Source organism: Streptopelia decaocto, assembly GCF_964273445.1.
Source record: "Streptopelia decaocto genome assembly, chromosome: 3".
Classification (NCBI taxonomy): domain Eukaryota; kingdom Metazoa; phylum Chordata; class Aves; order Columbiformes; family Columbidae; genus Streptopelia; species Streptopelia decaocto.
In genome coordinates this window covers 67,490,615-67,510,907 of record NC_138656.1, presented here as the reverse complement: position 1 = coordinate 67,510,907, position 20,293 = coordinate 67,490,615, and positions in this window count along the sequence as shown.

Below are 20,293 nucleotides of genomic sequence, written 5' to 3'. Positions count from 1 at the left end.
GCATAATTAAGATTAAAATTATTAAAGAAACTATTTATAAAGCGTGTCCCTCCAGAGCATAGGTCTGAAACTGGATAAGTGATCAGAAATAACATTAGAAGATTCAAGTATGTGTACATCTTTAAAAAATTAAGTAAAATACACATTAGAAATCCTCCCCACTGTTATAGTACCCAACCTGATGAGCTACAGGATTGTTTTCCCTGCCCCATAAATGAAAAAATGTCATTCATGATGAAACAAATAAAGATGTGAACTGCTTGTGAGTAACAGCTTTACCAAAACTCCAAATGTGAGGAGAAGTTGTAGAGGTTCAGAAAAGGAAACTAAGATAAACCTCTCTTGAAATGCTGTTAAGAAGTGATGAGGATAAAGCTTTAAACTGGTACCTCTCTGCATTTTTTCCCTTTATCATACATGGTCAGCAGGGGAACTCCACTGACAGAATCATCCAGAACAAAAGCCATCACTCCTGCAAACATAAGATTGGTGACATGTGAGAAGACATGTTTACATGAATGTGTTTTAACAAAATGTAGGCATTACAAATTAGTTCCTCGAAATAGGATGTTTATTGCTATTTCTATACTGCCTGCAGTATCTGGTCAAGCATAGTGGTTCTGCTGGTTAGGCTTGCATGACAGCTGAGTTGACATAATGGTGAGAAACCCAGTGGGTTCACATACATCTTCTTTGTGTGATTTAAAAGAGAAAAAAAAAAAAAAAAAAAAAAAAGCATGAAACCAAAGATGAAAAACAGAGTAGAGAATTATTTTTTCCTATTTCAGGCTCAGCTCAGCCTCCAGAAAAATAATTAAAAAAAAAAAGTCACCACAGGAACTTTGCTTTTCTATTTCCTACAAGTCTTGCATGGGAGCAATTAGCTTAAAGCATGTGACCCTCTACAGCACAATGCAAACAGCACAAAATATGGAAGCTGAGAGCTAGCTCACCATTCAGAAAACACATGCCAAAACCTCATAGTTCCTTGATATTTTTTTCCTTGTCTGAGGAGAAGGTGAGCTGCAAGAAGAATTATGTTCAGATATTGCATTTTTATTAAAGTAGGTTTACAGAACCACAGAGAATAGGAGAAGTAGCAAGGAGTGCACTTTCAGTAATAAACCAGACACATCCAGGGTACAGGGTTAATCTAAGAGACAATCTGTAAATGAAATAGTGTTCATTTTAATTCAGGCAAGGGTAATGCAGGACTGTGCTGTTTCAAATGAAAATTAGAAATCTCTCAAGTAGAGAAATATTCTGCAAATCCTGCGTCGTACATTTTTAGGACATCTGGAGATTCTTTGTTCTTTGCAATTCCCACTTCTCTCCTAAAGACCATTATTAAAGTGTCAAATAAAAACTGCTGGCAAGCCCTAAGTATTTCATAACAGATTGTGCTATCTTATATGATAATATCTTGTTAGGGTGTGAGACAACGAAAAACAATATGTGGAAAAACATTCAAATCGGAGGAGTCAATACAAAGCACAATAAAAGTAGGAAAAGTACTCTCTTTACTCATTTTCAGTGTCCAGACAAGTTCACATCACCCAAAGGAAATGGCAGGAGCCTCCCTGTGCTGAACAAAGCACCAAAGAATACCCTGAGAGGAAGGAAAAATCGTGAAATGAAGGGAAGATAAACAGATGCCCAAGAAAAGGGGGGAGAAAAAAGGGGGACCAGAGGGGGAAATCCAGACCTCGGTTTTTGTAACTTCTATGGCAACTCCCAAAGAATGAGCATCCATGTCTTGGAATAAAAAATAAAATAAAATAAAATAAAATTAAAATTAAAAAGCTGTCAATCAACTTTCCAGATTTGGTAAGTTTTTTAAATAGTCTATATGTTTCAGCTGCTATGTTTCACTGGTCCTTTAAATCATTTCGACAGCAGCATGACTCTATTGAAACCAGCAGGGTTACAGCATAACAGAGCAGAGAATTAGGATCACTAGTGTGATTGCTGGTTGCTAGACTGAAGGAAAAACAACTTTGTTTGAGCTTCACATAAGTTCTTTTAATCACTACACAGGCTGAGCTAATCCAAAAGACGTCAGGCAATTCCTGCGCTTGGAGGACATCAAGTGAGCTGGAGTTCTTTTTTACCCAGTATGGGACATTACTGAAGTAGCACAACAAATAGTCTGGACATCGTAACCCTCTGAAGACACTTCTAACCCCACAGATGTGATTAGCAAATTAACAGAACAGGAAGCTGGGAAGAACCAGTAGATCATGTTGTCTGCCCCTTTACCAGCAAATTTTATCCAGTCTTTGAGGCCAGTAACTTTTATGTCTGATTAAAGCATTCCGTATGTTTCAGTTAAAGCATATTTTCCCAAATGACAAAGATCTGAAGATTTTGAAAGAAATTCGCTGCTTCCCCAATGGTTAACTTCATGTTTGAAATAATTATTTTAAACATTATTTTTTTTTAAAAAAAAGGTATTTCCGGGAACATCAGTGCAAAGAGCAAAGATTAATCTGGAAAATATGGCACATCACAGATAACTGTCACATCTACCATTAATAGGCATACAAGCCAGTAACATCTAGAAAACCTAACAAATGGCTTTTAACCTTAGCAAGTGACGTTCTGCTGGAGGTTGGGCTCAAGATCCCACATCAGGATGGCACCAGGAGGCTTCCAGGACTGCAGCTGCAAAAATCACAATTCTAATACCATCCCTGAAGAAGCATCTCATCTCACTTCCAGGCTAAGTAATTCTCTGCAGCTGCTCAGGCTTCAGGACACCAAATAGTAACTTGTAGTGCCCAGAATTAAGTAGTTTTCTACAGCTGCTCACAGTCATTTGCAGGAATAGCCAGGGCTGAGAGATCCCCAACATTAAAATCTGTGTATCATTACAGTGCTTGACTCAACTGTTCTTAAAAATGAGTACTTACCGTGCTATTTAACCCACTATTTCTCCCTATATATGTAAAAACACCAAGTTGTTCCCATTACACAATGACAATGGATTTTTTGGTGCTTTTTACTTTTTCCTGGCACTATTTCTCCAAAAAGCAGAAAATGCAGCTAAAGACACTGAAATTATTTGATTGTTAATGTGCTTACATGGCCCGGAAAATCACTTGAAGGGACTAGGGATATTTTCTGTATTTTCTTTTCTTTAGGATAGAAACTGTCAGAAGTGTTTCTCTGTTTGACAGAACTGTTTTCCTTTCATAAACTCAGTTATAGTGAAGCTGGATTGCTAACGAACATGTGATAGAAAGATGGGAGATTGCCACCCCTCCGAATTGATCCGGACACCACTACTGAACACAAGCAGGTCTCTTCAGTTTGCATTTGATTACTTTGTAAAGTAATATTACAATATCCTTTGCAGTACTTCAAAACTCATAGGAGACTCACTAGCCCTATAAGCAGACCTGAGGATTTGTAGCTATGGGACTGGTGAAAAGTAACTTAACGGGACTCATATCACTAAACCGCTTAGCAAATCCCACCCCTTACAGTCTGGAGATGGCCATAATATTACTATGCTTTGTTTTGATTAAGGTATATGAGGCTGTATAAAAGCTATGCTAAGGTTTTGCCAGGATTGAAGCAAAAATTCTAAAAAAGGTCATAAGTATCCAACTTGCACAGCATTTTGTAGGGACTGGTGTACCACATCGGTTTAAAGCCCAATAAAAGAAACTCAGTTTCAAATTTGCCATATTTACCTTGTTAAATAAGGTGTTTCTAGGAAGGTCTATAGAAAAATTGCCACCAAAAAAACAACTCAGATTATACTGGTATTTCACAAGTCATTGCAGTGCTGGTGCAAGTACTCACTTTTGGTGCCTCCAGCAGAGCAGTGTGAGGAGACACAGATCTCCTACAGCATCAGATTCAAGAGCTGAGCTGTGGCTTGTTACCCTCTGAAAGAAATCCCACATATACAGTCACAGCCAGCTTCTCCTGTGAGACAAGGATGGAGCTAGCAGTGAGCCCAGACCTTTCTATTTGGCAGATTTGGGAATGGATCTTTTCCTCCGTTCCTGTTGCTGCTCAGCCATAGAAATAGCTGTATCTGGAAATGAGAGGCTTTGTCTCCTGGAAGATGACTAATCATAGTGTCTTTTGGAAGCCAGTTATGAAGGAACTGATGACATCGTTGTCAAATTATACTCATGGCCCTTTTATATTTTTGAAAGCTGAGGAGCTCTAGCAAGCTGCATGACTTAGATAAAGCTTATTGGGGCAGAAAATGGGTGACAGTGGGAGCTTGTTGGATTTGCAGCTGCCACCTGGGAAGGAGGTAAGGCCATCCCTGCCTTTACCTTGCAGTGAGAGCCTGAATGTCTTCTTGATTCTTCACCACAGTCCTTCCTTCTCAGCTCCCACTGCCACTTCCAGTCCAAATTGTGGAGACAGATCATAGAATTAAAGAATGCTTGAGGTTTGAAGGGACCTTCAGAAGTCATCTGGTCCAACCCCCCTGCTCAAGCGGGGCTACCTACATCTGGTTGCCCAAGACCATGTCCAGACATCTTCCAAGGATAGAGTCTCCATAACCTCCCTGGGCAACCTGTGCCAGTGAAAAACTGTTTCCTGAATATTCAGAGGGAACCTCCTGTGTTTCAGTGTGTGCCCACTGCCTCTGGTCCTGTCACTGGGCACTACTGAAAAGAGGTTCCCTCCTTTTTACATTGTCCCTTCAGGTATTCATTTGTACACATTGATGGGATCCCTGGAGCCTCCTCTTCTACAGGCTGAACTGTTTCCGGCTCTCTCAGCTTCTCATATGACAGGTGCTCCAGTCCCTTAATCACTTTTGTGGCCCTTTGCTGGACTCTCCACTATGTCCCATTCTCTCCTGTACTCAGGAGCCCAGGACTGGACCCAGCACTCCAGATGTGTCTCATCAGCGCGGAGCAGAGGGGAAGGATCACCTCCTTCAACCTGCTGGTGACACAACCAATCCTGGATAAGGAAGGAAATGCCAAGGGGCTTTATCTTCATGCACAGAGAAACACTGATGAGCGCAACATTGTTCAAAAGTCCTCCAGATTCTTCCTACACATTTCAGCAGCCATGTCATCAAAACATCTTAAAAAAGACTGCAGTCAAGAGCCTAAACTTCACAAAGCTGGGACACATTTTGTGTTCAAAAGATGACTCTTACCTTGTAAAATTAGCAAGAAGAATTTACTGGTAGCTGAATGACTCACATGGGTGATAGTATTGCTCTCCCTGATAATGCTACCCTACAGCTCAGTTTGAATTTTATTTTTTTGTTGTTAAATTATTTTTTTTAATTCTGAAGAACTGGGAAGAATGAGAAGTTATGTTACAAAAATTAACAATCATTATGGAAAAAGTCCTCCACACTTGAAGAGTCTCTGTTCTGATTTTGAACAGTGACTCACTGCATGAATTTGAAATGTTGCATAATTTTTCTGTTTCTCAAGTCTTCTGGAAAAGAAATGACAATTAAGCACCTTTCTAAAACTATGGGGTTATATTTCAAACATTTACCTGCTAATCTCATTATATATCATCTGAGGATCGTAAGCAGACGTATTTTACTAAGGATGCTTCACAAAATCATCATAATGTAACCCATAATTTTCTCTAAAGGATGCTTTTATCTTTGCCCCTCAATTAACAGCATAAGATTAGTGACTAATCTAGTTCAGAGTGAAATCATTTTTCTTTCACTTACAAAACAATCTCTGAAGGTTTCGTGGGTTTTCAGTTAATGAAACCTCGCAATGGAAAAATATGAGCATCTGATGAAGACAGGGGCCTGAGGTCCTTGACATTGGCATGGAGAGCCAAAGCCCCCATGATAACCACTAGAAAAACAAGGAAAAGCAGAAAGAAAAATAACAGATACCTTGAAGCCTGAAATACTTTTTGAAATTAAGTACACAATCTTTGGATGGATTAATATGCCTAAACTTTCTGGATTTAGAAATTCCAAAGGGTTTGAGATCAGCATTGCATATCAGTTTTCTAAGTAAAAATGAGCTCAGATTGCAATCTCAAAAAGAAACAAATTTGTAGAAGGCTGCTAGCCAGGTAAATGTGTTTGCACTGGTCCTTGTGATATATGTTACATTTTATACCAAATATTAGAAAGAAACCACAGACAGATCGTGGCATGTGTAGTATCAGTTCACAGCAGGAACTAAAGATGAAAATCTCTGGAGTCAGAGTTCATGATGAGCTCTAAGGATCCTTCCAGGTGTTTTCATGGAAATTGATACAATAGAGCACAGAGATGAAAGAGCAAATATATATTATTTTAAATCATAGCTTCAGGGCTTAAAGCTAAGCTCAGCAAGTACTAGGAGACCCAGCATGGATTTCAAAGCAAACGTACATCTAAAGAAAGCAATTTTTCATTAGAGTAATATTTTACACTTCACTCACTTTTTGTTTTCTTTTTTCTCTCACAGTTTTCTCTTTCTACACTATCACAATCTTCTCTTCTGCTACTGCTTTTTGTTAAAAGAAAAAAAAAGTTTCAGAAAATGAAAAATTGTATTTCTGCTTGATTTTATGCCCTCTTCATTTATTGTTTCCTGACTATGTGCAGAATACAGGCATAATTCAACTTACAACTAGGCAAGCCAACAGTGCAGCTCTGTATTTACAAAAGTAACAGTGATGTAACAGTACCAATTAATGTGAAATTTCCTATGTCAGATGCAGGCTATGAAAAAGACAGTGAAGAGAAAAATCCCATTTGCATGTAAGACCTGCCACGGCATTCCAGAGAAAACAACATTTTGAACACTCCAGTTCAGTGGTGATAAAAGAAGAGTTCCGTCCTAGTCTGATAGCCACACATGCAAAAAATAATGCATTCATCTGGATTTTTGATAGAATATATACTCAATCTTTTATGTGATGGCCTGCTCCCTACTAGCTGAAAAAAGCAAGTGGAATCTGAGATCCACTTGCACGATTTCTCACACTTCTAGACACACAACCAGATTTATACACGGAAAACTCTCCAAAAGCACAATATGCACTTTACTTGGTAAGAGAGATGACTGTCATGTCTGGGTTGGTAAACTCTTGCTTGTGTGTACACACAGAGATTTTATAGACAAGTATCTGGAAAAATGGAATTATGGTTCAATTTGATTTCAGAGAGCATTGATACTTTTGAATAACCCACTCCATGTCTTAGATTACTATAAAAACTTCCAAGATACTTAATGGCTTTCATATGGATGCATAGTATCTTTATATCATCTGTATTATGGATCTTTGTTTTACATGGAAGAGACATACAGCCTCTAGTACTGTTTACAAATAAATATACAAAGTAGATTTGTTAAAAAAATACTGAGTCCTTCTTTTTCTGTTATCAAAAGGGAACAAATAACATTCATTTCACCTGAATAGTTTAACACAACACAGTCCTTTGTTCAGTTACTAACAAAATCACTTTACGACAGTTCCCTGGAATTTATAGATTTTTCCATTCGCAAGTAAACTTTTTTAAATTTGTAAAAAAAAAACTTTAAATAATTAGGAATTGAATGCCTAAGAGAAAACTTCATTGAAAACACACTGAGGCTACAGAAACTATGATTTTATCACACTTTCCCTTGGGTTTCTGCTACCCCTGATTCCAGAAGTACAGCCACAGAAAAAGTAATATCAGGAAACACCAACTTTGCAATACAGAACATAGAGCAGTTCTTTCCAATTCCAGTTTTATATGGGTAGAGCACCAATACAGGGAATTTTTACTCAGACACAGGACTTCACATAGAAATAGCTTGTCTGTGCTCTAGTTGAATTCCAAAGGTACTTCCACTACCATATTTTCCTGTAAATAACTGCAAAGCTATTATATACATAAAAGATTACTTGGATATAAGCAAAGAAATGTACAGAAACAGATTGATTGCCCCCAGATGGATGCTAACTCTGTTGTGGCAAACCACAACACCAAACCAAACTCCTCTATCTACTAGGTAAATTCCACACAGGACTACATGAGAAATCATAGAATAAATGTAGAATATATGCTTTACTTCTAAGAGCACTAGAACTAGTGGTCTTTTGGATGACAGGGAGCAAGACAGTTCTTGAACAGAAAGGAAAAGAGAAGAGGGGAAAATATGAAAATGTTTCAGTTTAGGTTTGGAAAGAAAGCAAGAAATCATAAACAAATATATAAGCTGAACTAGATATTTTTCATCATTAATATTGCTTACTACAATGCTCCACATCTTTTAAAACCTTTCAGACAAAGATTGTGACACGTTAACAGCCTTTCAGGAATTAATGAAGGTGAAAGGCAAGGCACTGGAAGGAAAATTGAGTTGTATAGCAGTTATGGGATTTGTCAAAGGTCAGGCACTGAATCGGTGATATGTGGAAATAAAAGCGTGAAGTTTCCACTCCAGCACCCTCATCTCACTACTATACTTCATACAAAAATTCTGCTGCTTCTCATGGACATTCTGGCAGAAGCTGAGGGACTTAATAGAGCAAAGCAGAACAATCTGCTGGGTTTTACTTTAAATCGTATTGGCCTGCCTCACAATTTTTTTAGGAAAGAAGGTGGAGTAAAATTCCCTGTCAAAATGTTCTTGCTTCAATACACTTCACTACGGTTCCTTTATCCACGTGATCAGTATGACCAAGCAAAGTAAAATCTACCAAAATAAGAGGTATTAAAAAAAACTTTTGTTCCCCTTATGAAAGTAGCTTAGATAGACAGATAGATATAGATTTAGATAGATATAGATCTGGTTTTCAGTTCAATATTAGTTAAATTACCATCTGTTTCCACTAAGCACGTCTAACTGGTCACTCTCCCACTAATGATCCCCTTCATTGTCCTGAGCTGAATTTAAATATAAGAGCAAGTTTAAGTCACATAAACCAAGGCTCCTAGTGATACCATGTAACATGAGCACTTTTGCAGCCATATATAACACAGCAAACAAGGTCTGTTCAGATGTAGTGCCGAGAAATCCAACCACATTAGCCATTTCTGCTGACTGCTGCTGACCGGGAGCACTGGACCACAGAGTTACCCCAGGAGTCTGTGAGCAAGAGAAGCTGCATTCATATACTGAGAACAGTGGATCGCTGTAGCTGGCAGGAAGAGAGTCAATGGTAAGGGTCAGGAATACAAACCTCAAAATGCCCCGCATGTCTTGGAGGTTCACGGAATCATCGAAACTTTTTCATGATTGAGCCAGATCAGTCTCCTAATTGTCTGTGGTTTGTCTGTCATCATTTTCACATGTGCCATGATTACTTTGTAAAGCTAGCCATTCAAAAAGTTAACCCCTTTATTAGGGGGTAAGCCTACACCACATACTACAAACACACATGGAACAAATAGAATCAACTTTCAGCTTTTCAGTGAAGTCTAAATGGCCTTCCCCTCTTGAACTGTTCACATTGAACAGCAAGAACAACTGACTGTCTTTTGCTCTCTCTATGTTGCCAGGGCAATCTTCAGAAATTTCTTGCAGAATATCAAAGATCTACATTGCATGTAATAACATGGATCTGAATTAAAAAAAAAAAAAGAAAAAAAAATTTAAAGGTTCATTATCTTCAAGACTCATGCATCATGGTTAATCTAAACACTCAGTGCCCACGAGGTCACCCTTGGAGGATATGCCACAATCGTGATACATAATATTGACTGCAATTTCCACACCAAGGACTCTGGCTGAACCTAATATGCTATTTGCTTCTACAACGATGAACTACCAAATTGTAGTGAGAGACTTACTGCCACATCTATCAGGTGTATCACAAGCAGTCTTGCATTCAGCCGCCAGTAATGTGTGTCAGTAGGCTACATATTCTCAGTCTACTGTAGCTTATTGCTATTTAAATAGGTCTCATATGTGTAGTTATAATGCTTAACTGCCTTCATAAACTGTTTGGAGATCTACAGAAGGAAAGGCTGCATGTCTTAAGGACCGCTCTGCACAAGCAAAAAGCCCATTTCATGGTCACCCGTGATTGCAGGGGCCAGGTTCTGTGACCCAAAGCACTGCTAGCACTTCCTCACACTTCTGAAAAAAATATAATCTGTACTATGAACTTCACCAGGGAATCTGGGGATCCTGTTACCAAAAGGTAATGCAAAGAGGTGGTGGATGGCTTAGCTACAGTCCTAGACTTTTAGAATAAGCAGCTAATGCTGTAAAATGATGTGTCAGAAATCAGTAACGGATAGTCAGCCAAATTCTGAGCTCATTGATACTCCAAGTAACTCCACTGAAGTAATGAATTCACACTTGTCCCAGTAAATGAGATCAGCGATGAGCCCATTCAAAAGAGCAGATTTCCAGCTGGTGTTATTGTCATAGCTCTGTAATCATTAGTATTGGTTGATGTTCTGACTGTCTGTAGCTTGAGTCATAATGCTAGTGTGTTGACAACTCTTTACCGTCCAGTTTAGCTGATCAAGACAAACTACTGATCCACTTGTAATTGTCTTTATTGCTTCTTACAGTGCAATATTTATTTAGGTTGGTGAGTGGAAATCAGTGGCATATCAATAGTAATTATCAATAGCGACATCAGTGGCAATGTCATGGACAGGGATACATGTCGTATGACACATATTCTTAGCCCATCAAATAATAGCTTCTTATAAACACGTCTTTATCTCATCCCTTCTCTCAGTTGGATTTTCAAGTTGTAATGATGGAGCTTCACACAATCAGGGGTATTTACTGCTCTTTATCACCCTTGCAAGCTTACAGACAAGGTGTTCTGCTTCAAAAAAATTTTTTTTGTTGCTTCCTTGGATTACAGCCTGGACAGGAAACGAAGAAACAGATGTCAGGGAGCTGGATGAGTAATAGAATAATTTTGAAGAGTGATCTGAGCTGCTAAGAAGATGACACTTGAGAGGTCAGAGGTACAAGACATTTTCCACTTTCTTTCCTTCTGAACTCAGAGCTTAAGGCATAAGTTGTGTGTGATTCAGCTTTGTCAAGCTGGCGTGGTGAGTGCAGCTATTGTTTAGATCTATTCAGCCATTACGAAGGTCTTCAGCAATGACATTTCAGGGAGAAAAAAAAAAAAAAGGGCAAAAAAAGCAAAAGCAGGGAGATGTGTTACAGCTAGAGAAACTGTTTCATGTATCATTGTGCTGTTACAGACCAGGATTTACCAGAGAGGCTGAGAAACCATTAGCTACCCAGCCCACCCCCAGCAGCACAGCTTGGACTTGCACAGCTGTGCGAGCTTCTCCCTCCCACTTAGTGCAGAGCTACGGTCAGGGCTGTCCTAGTACTAAGTGGATGTTGAATCATTATTTATGTTACAATGATAATGACAGCCCTTCTTGGTCTGGATGGGGAACCTTCTCCCGGCTCAAATGTTATTCCTTGGCCAAACAACAGGAGACACTTCCTGTCCACAAAGCCCAGAGCCAAAGCTGGCAGGACAGAAAAAAGGTGTGTGGGTGACGCTGCTGTTCTCTCTCCTCCAAACTGGGAAAGTGGGGTACTCAGACCTGAACAAAGTGGCCTGAATTCACAAGGGAAGGTTACGACAGGAGGGGAAGCCAGTGTCTTCTCAATCCCCAGGGACTCTGATCACAAAACCATCTTTGAGCAGAAGTTTATAAAACTGACAAGTCTTTACCCAGGTGTAACTGGTCTAGGTAATAACCCTATCCAGGATAATGGGGACACATACAGACCCGTCTGCCCTCAACATGCTGATCAGCCAAAATCCAAAGAGCACTAGAGGGTACAGCACAGACAAAAGGGGACCCCGAATGTATAGAAAATGAGCATCCCTCCCAAGGGATTGTCACAGCAGGAATGCATTAACACTGTACTGGGGCAAGCGGTAGCTGCTACAGAAGTCCTCTAACTGCAGTATTAAAATGTGAATAGCAAAGTATTCAGGTATTCTGCTTCTGTTACTGTACATTGCAAGTTATCTGTCGGCAGCAACTAGTAGATTTTCTGGGGATACTGCATCTCACACTGAAAGCTTTTTGCTCCAGAAAACAAGGACAGAATATGTCTTCATTTGCTTAGCTAAAAGTGTGCCTCATGTAGAGGACCCAAACAATACCAGGATCAAGCCACAACACAGACACACGGGACTGAAACTTTCTATTGAAGTAAGATGCTGCCACCATCAGACCAAACTGAAGATTAGCAGAACTCCCATGGAGGTAAAATGTACTCTGAAAAACTGGAAATCTAAGGTAAAGGCAGGAAACAATGAACGTCTCAATGCCGTGTCAATGATACTTAGTTACACGTTTTTCTGATATAACATATAACTTTGTATTGTAAAAAAGACAGCAGAATATATTATGACCATGCTTCCTGGAGAGCTTAACACCTATTAATTTTTACTATTCTGTACAATGCTCTTTTCTTATAAATAAAGGCTTATAAAATGCTTTAGAATAAGCACATGTAGGCTCTGTGCATTGCTACTTGGCATTGTTGTCTTTCTCTTGAGGCAAAGACAACAGAAATGAGACAGGGAATTGCAGAAAACTATAAAATAGTTATTCAGATCAGATTTGGGCTAACACACAGAGCTCAGCATGTTTTATTGCTCATTACAAAGACAGCATGGATTTCTTAATAGCTATAGGTTACATGAGCAAGATCAAGGAGAAGAAAAATGTAAAGGATTTTTTTTCCTCAAATAAACAATGGGGAAAAGACAGCCTGGTTTTTGTTCTTTTCACCCTCAATTCAGAGAAACTCTCTGGATTCCTCTGGTATTTGCACGGATTTTAGGGAGAAACTTGGAACTATCCATGAGAGAGCCTCTTCCCTCAGCTTTGACATTTGAGTGCCTTCCTCTGTCGGCTTCTTGGCAATGTGTCTCAATTGGAGTCAGGATCTCAGCAGCTCACCAGCCAAAACCTTACAGAGCCATCTGTGAGATCACAGAATGTCAGGGATTGGAAGGGACATCAAAAGATCGTCTAGTCCAATCCCCCTGCTGGAGCAGGAACACCTAGATGAGGTTACACAGGAAGGTGTCCAGGCAGTTTTTGAATGTCTCCAGAGAAGGAGATGCCACAACCCCCCTGGGCAGCCTGTTCCAGTGTTCTGTCACCCTCACTGAGAAGAAGTTTCTTCTCAAATTCAAGTGGAACCTCCTGTGTTCCAATTTGAACCCATTACCCCTTGTCCTATCATTGGTTGCCACTGAAAAGAGCCTGGGTCCGTCCTCATGGCACTCACCCTTTACATATTTGTAAACATTAATAAGGCCACTCCTCAGTCTCCTCCAAGCTTAAGAGACCCAGCTCCCTCAGCCTTTCCTCATAAGGCAGATGCTCCACTCCCTTCATCATCTTTGTTGCCCTGTGCTGGACTCTCTCCAGCAGTTCCCTGTCCTTCTGGAACTGAAGGGCCCAGAACTGGACACAATATTCCAGATGTGGTCTCACCAGGGCAGAGTAGAGGGGAAGAAGAACCTCTCTGGACCTATTAACCACCCCCCTTCTAATACATTCCAGGATGCCATTGGCCTTCCTGGCCACAAGGGCACAGTGCTGGCTCATGGTCATCCTGTTGAGATGTGCTTCTGAGAAGTGGAGGGGGCATACAGCAAACTTAAGGAAGCTTCTGGCTATGTCTACTTTGTTAAGTATTTGCACAGAAGTGGAATTTCTGTACACACTGTGCACATGGCAACCCAGAGAATTCTCACTTGTGGTTCAGGACAGCAGAAAGACAACCGTGCCACAGGTGTGGCCATCATCCTCTGCAAATCGGGCAGCAAATAAGCAATCAAGTGGGATTGGTGGTGTAGATCAAGAGAGCCCAGCTGAATGCCACAGGTGGTCAGGACCTCAGAGTCCACAAGATGGTACTCACAGCACTGTCCAAAAAGGACCAGCTACATGAATCCTAAGCACTGCTTCCCACAGGCATCAGAGCGTGGTACTCAGCTATAAGATCAAAGCACGCCGTCCTGCGACTTAGTGCAGAGAGCAGCCTGTGCCTTCCAGAGAAACACAGCCAAGTGTGAATACTGGATTTCTTTCCAAAAATCAGAAATGTATCTGCAGCCTCTCACGCAAGGCTTTGCAAAAAAGTTTTGTGTGGACATAAATACATTTATGAAATACAGTATTTCTTGTTAGCAGGATTTCTTAATGATGATTTTAACTTGTTCTCAGACTTCAGTTATGCTGAAAAAAAGTTAGCGTAGCAAAGATCAGGCTGCATGAAAGACTGCACCAGTCTTTTTATGTGCAGGAACACATCAAAGGGCTTCAAGAGGTTTAATAATGGAACTATGACAGCCTGAAGAATAAACAGAATTTGAGTGGACAGATGCACAGGACTTAGAGCTTAATCTAGGAGTCTGTGACTTGCTGAAAGGAGCCAATATTAAAGTAATTATGCATTTAAAACAATTACTATTTATTCTTCAAAGAGTCATAGTCAAGTGAAGTAACCCATTTTAAATTATTTCTGGTAATTGCATTGCATCCCCAAATTATATGTCTACATACTCTTTGAACTAGGCTTTCCAAAAAAAACCAAACCACCCCTGTATTTTTGCTTAAAGATTACCCCCCATCTTGAATACTTCCCCTCTAGCTTATCATTTCCTGCAAATGTAATATAGGGTGTTAAGCCTGAGTAAATACCACTAATTTTAGTTTCTGTGTCTAGGACAGAAGTCAGTTTAACAATGGACAATTGCAAATGCCCAGATTGTTCACTTACCATTGGACTTTGATAATCTAGTAAATTCTATAAAAGTACCAAGGCATTCCTATTTAAATTGTGGTAGCTCACCAACACATAATTGCACTTAGTGAAATGATTGAACATAAATTTAGAAGGAATAATTGTTCTGCTTCAGTAGCGTAAAATAGCTTTCCATTCAAGAACCTCAACATAGAAAATCTGATTTAAAATAATTCCCAGAGCACTCACCATTTCTACTAAGATGCAATCACATTATGTTTGTATAGCAGAACCTAGGGAACAAAGTCTGTCATCTATACCTTTTACTCACTATTTGGGACACAGTGTAAATTTTGCTTCTAAGTATAATTAACACAGTTAATGATCAGTTTGTGGGGAGATTTTGAGTGCTATACTTAAGGATATGTTCTGTTCATATGTACATACGGAGGTTAATTTTAAACCAGTTAGCTGTATTATTTCTGGCTGTTTAACTGTAGCAGAGCAGATTCAGTGTAGACTTTCCTCCATGGACCTAGGGTCGTTTTGGGCAACTGATCTATGCCAAGATCCAGCTTACAGCCACCTATGCTGCCAGCAGAACCCACTGTGAGCTCCCTGGCAGCTGGCTCAGATGAGATTCCATGAGCTGCAGTCCCACTAGGAGTTTCATATTTGGAGTGAACAGGACACCGCTCCCCCCAGTCTGCCTCGAGTCCACCAGACCTATCCATTCTACCTAGAGAGTAACTCCTCACTCTCTCCACACCTTGAGATGCTCCTCATCCTCTTTTGTTCCATCTTGAGACTGTGTCTGAGGGTAGATGTACCTCACACGGGCATGTGCTAGCTAAGCTAGTTGTCTCTTCTGCCTAAATGCTCTACCATATCAAAAGAGAAAGATCTACATCTCCAGAGAGGGACCTTATCTCAGGCAAGGGAGACCTGCCAATTGAAGAGTAGGTTCCACAACATAGAAAGGCTTTGAAGCAAGATTAAAGAGACTTACTTTTGTATAATTTTCATTATTATTTTCTAAAATAAGGACAGAATTCCCCTGCCTATAGAGAGACCACAGATGAGTTGCTTAGACTAGTTCTCTGGAATTGAATTCAGTTGCCTAAACATTGGCATCTAGTGAGATTTGAGTTGCCGCGGAGTATCTAACATGTCCTATGGCTTTGGCAGATAGGACAGAGGATGTATAAGACACCTACTCCATTCTGGTGTGGTAGCCAGCAGCCACACTGGATACCACCACAAATTGCATAGAAGCCTACACTTACGGCAACTGGAGTGAGTCTGTGCTGTTTAGGTATCTAGAGTTAGTTATGACTACTCCGATGCTTATTTTCTAAAAACATATCTTCACTATTCCAAGAGAGTATGATTTCCATTTTCTAGGTAACTGAAGCTTGTGAATCACCTATTCTACAGCAAAACCACAGTCACTGGAAACTTCCATTTTAATGTGGATAAGCCTGCTGATGACAATTATGTGTCATGAACCTCACAGTGACACTAGAATTGTTGCATTTTGCTTGTTTCAGCCTCTGGATAGATAACACGCTTTATTTACCTTGGGTAAAACACATGGAAATGAGCTTGAAGTATTTACTGAACATCTTATGAGCTACTTGTATGTTAGTTTATGGTCTGTTACAGGATTTAATTAATACAGGCATAAAGCATAAATATCTGAAGGTCTGACAGCACGTAGACCTCTTTAGGAGCTGTTAAACTCTTATTAGAAGTCAGTTCCTTCAGCAGTTTCCTCATTTAAAATAGTGCAAGATCAACCTGGTTTTTAAGTTCCTTAAAATTTCCTCATAAATGTTCAGGGTGCCATCTCAAGCTATTTGCAGTTTTTTAAGTAAGGGGAGCTTACACAGTACATTACTATATTCCATAACACTACCAACCATGTGATTTCTAGAGGCTTTTTCCATTAATAAGGAAACATATTACTACATTTTCCAACTTTAATTCACTCTTTATCTTGAAAGCACTTAGAAATATCTCAGCATCACCCTTGTCTTTATGCTGAGGTAAAAAATACAAGATTCATACTGCCTGAGGAACTATGCATGCAGTAGATGGCTGTTCTAACTCATCTTGTACCACTGGCTCCTTTTCTTGGTCTTCTGGTTTTCTCTCAAGAAGAAGTCCCCCATCTTCCACATCTTCCCTGAGTCAAAAACCTCAGTCTAACCTCAAGTGTGGTCAGTCACCAGCACCCCTGTACAGGATGAAGGGATCTTCCCAGCACCTGGATGTCCTCATGGCCCATTCCAGGTCCAGGTGTCCAGCAAGTTCAGTGGATCACACTAGCAAGTGTGTCCTCCTGCCTGAGATCACCTCTGACCCTAGAACAACATGTCTTTTCCAGCACTTCAGTCAAGTGGGCTGTGTTTTTTTTAGTTCTTTATAATTCAAATTCCTTTCTCTCAACAACTCCTTGAGCTAATCTTTTATGTGCTGTTTATGATTCATTTTTTTTCCATGCTGTCTTTTCCTTCTGCCTTCTGGAAAAGGATGCAAGGAAACAAACATTTTTCTTTTGTTTTTTATTTCAGTGATACTGGTTTTTATTAGTATGGGTTTTTTTTTTTCCCGTTAGTCAGCCAGTACCAATTAAAATGGCCTAAACTTTCACTTCCTAGTGAGAAAGTGCTGCATGTGGACTCCAGAGCTAAGCTGCCCTGTGGAAAAGGTGTGAAGGGTCTGTCCAGCGCCTGAGGGCACCCCCAGCCTTGCCCGTCCGTTCCCAGGCTCTTGGAGCTCCCCTGCCCACAGCCCAGGATCCCATTCCAGCCCCCCAGACCACCTTCAATCTCCACCTACCCAACACCCTGCTGGTGGTGAGCCCACCACTGGGCCACCCTGTCCTTCCTCCTCAAGGTGAAGTTGAGAGGTGAGTGCCTCAGATGAAGGGACCAGCACAGGACACCCTGCAGGCAAGGACACCTGGAAACACCTTCCAGGCGAGCAGTGCAAATAAGATGGCTTCTTCTCCTTTGGCACCATGTCATGCTGGGGTTTTTTCCACACTTTCCAACATTTGGCTGACTGATCAGGAAACAAAAGAAATTCCTTTTCTTTAGTTAACTGCTACCATTACCATGCTTTGGACAATCAGGGTCCATCATGTAGATTGTTATTTAAGACTATGTTCAGGACATGCGCAGTCAACTGTATCTCAAATAAATGTGCCTAACTGGTCTACCTAGGTACAGCCCAGCTCATTGTAGCTCCATGTCCCACCTCTAACTGATCAGTGGTGATATCTAGGAAAGGGCTATAAAGAAAAGTATTCAGAGAAACTTAACCTTGCAGCTTGTGAAAACATGTACCTTAGGACATCATAAGCCAGAAGCTGTACCTTAATAGCTCTAGTGGAATTTTTTCCATTAAACCATCCCGTTGGTTTCTGAATCCATTTGTATTTTTGGCCTCCACAATATTCTGAGTTCCAAGATATGACCATACATTGTAAGAAGTACTTTTTATTTATGCGTTTAAGCTAAATCTAGTGGGTCACTGTTGTCCTTAGAGTTCACACAAATGTAGTATTTGTTTGACAGCATGTCTGGGAACTGATAGCTAGGATGAAAACTGCCTCCAGTTCTCCCCAGCTTGGTCTACAAGGACCAATGCCATTTATGCTGTGTCTGTAAGACTCAGCAGCTAGTATAGCATCCTACTTCAGCGAAGCTCTGTTATTTCTAAAGCAACAAATACTGAATTTTCAGATCGAACCATCAATTTTATATCATACTGTCTTCCTGTCAGAGGAATGAGTTCAGATCTGCCACAGATACAAATAGAAACTGAGACATGATAAGCAACAAACATGACTTCTGTCTTCAAAAGTTTGTTTCTCCAAAAAGTTTGTTTCACCTCATGTAATCACATGTAAACATGTGTAATGGGGTAGACACATTGTATGTACATTGGAGAAGGGAATAAAGGAAGTGCTCTAAAATAACAGACATGTAGAAAACCTCTTGTTCAAGTAGATAAGCAGAGAGAGACCAAAATAAATTCATAAATACAGGCTGAAAACCTGCAGACAAGGAAGACTATAAGGGTGGGTAAAATGCAAAAGACTCTTTGTGAAAATATTGATAAAACTGATATCTCTGCTCCAAATAAATGAAGTCCTTATTCTCCCAATACATAAGTAGCATGCTAATCCAATGATCTCCAAAATAATGAAGCCGTGTAATCTTAGGATTGCATCTGCTTCTGCATCTGCAGTTGCTTCTGTTGTATGTTTGATTTTGGACATGAAATAATTGTTTTCTCCTAGTGTGAATATGTAAAATGATGTGGTACTATAGAGCACATGTTTACAATTCATGAGTATCATTGCTTCTCTCTGACAGTGCTCAATTAGTAAGGATATTGTGCTCTTATTACCACTATTTCAGCCCTGTTATTTAGTCTTTGATTAAGTATCGTTTGGGCTCATTTCCATAATTGTATAACAAGAAGAAATCTGGTATCATGGTATCAATACCATCTCAAGTGAAACTAAAAGTTTTTGCAGAGCATACTAATATCTTTTGCATACAACTAAGGAATCTGCACTTCAGTGTCAGCTGAAGCAAATAGTACGGCTTGTGAAGACTTCTTTCCCAACCTGAAAAAAAGCAAAGTCATATATATGAACCCATTAGTCTTGAGTTGCTCAGCTCACCATTTCTGCTAATATCTTGAGCTGTCTCAACAAAAAGTGTGCATGAGGGTTCAACCAAGCTTATTTCATATGTAAAGTGAGGTTCAGAACAACCCATGTACAAAAAAACCTCTGCTCCAATACCGGTAAGTGATACAGTTCAGTTCCTGTCATTACACCTTAAAATATTGTAAAGAAGGCTGACAACTATTCTTGCTCTGTGAGCCGTATAACAAAATCTTGATCTGTCTGACAGCCACAAGACATAGACCACACCCTGTGAAGTGGTGAGAAGGGGCGGCTCCTGGAACAGTTCACAAATGGGACAGGGTAATGGTTCCATAGGATAACACTGTGAGATTGGGTTGGGAGGCCGGGAATGCCATTACATCCTCAGAGTGCTCACACAGTGTTTGCTGAATTGCACATGATGACTCATTTCCTCCGTAAGTAAAACAGAGATGCCTTGGAGGTGTACCTGAACTACGTATGAAACATGCTGCAGTTCAAAATAAAATGCAAGCAGACAACCTCTGTTTTAAAGTAAGGGAAAGACTTGGCTTTAGAGTCAATTTTTTCAGTGCTCAGAAAATTATTTTAGATGTTTAACTATAAACAACTCGAGAGACAGAGATTCCTTAAAAAAAAACAACCAAACAAACAAACAAACAAAAAAACTTTTAAAATCTAGTCTCAATTCCCATTTAATAAAGTTATTTTTGTGCAGAATTCTTCTGGGAAAAAAAAAAAAAGGTCTTTTAATGAACATATATTAACAGACAAAAACATGCATTCTAGTCACTTTACAGTCCGCTGTTAGACAAAGTAATTTTTGTGTCTCTACAAGCACAGACTTCTGAAACAAATGCATTGTGATGATTTTATGAGTGGAATATAGATGGATCAATCATACAAAATCATACCTTTGTGAAAGGTGCTTTGGCCAGAGGGT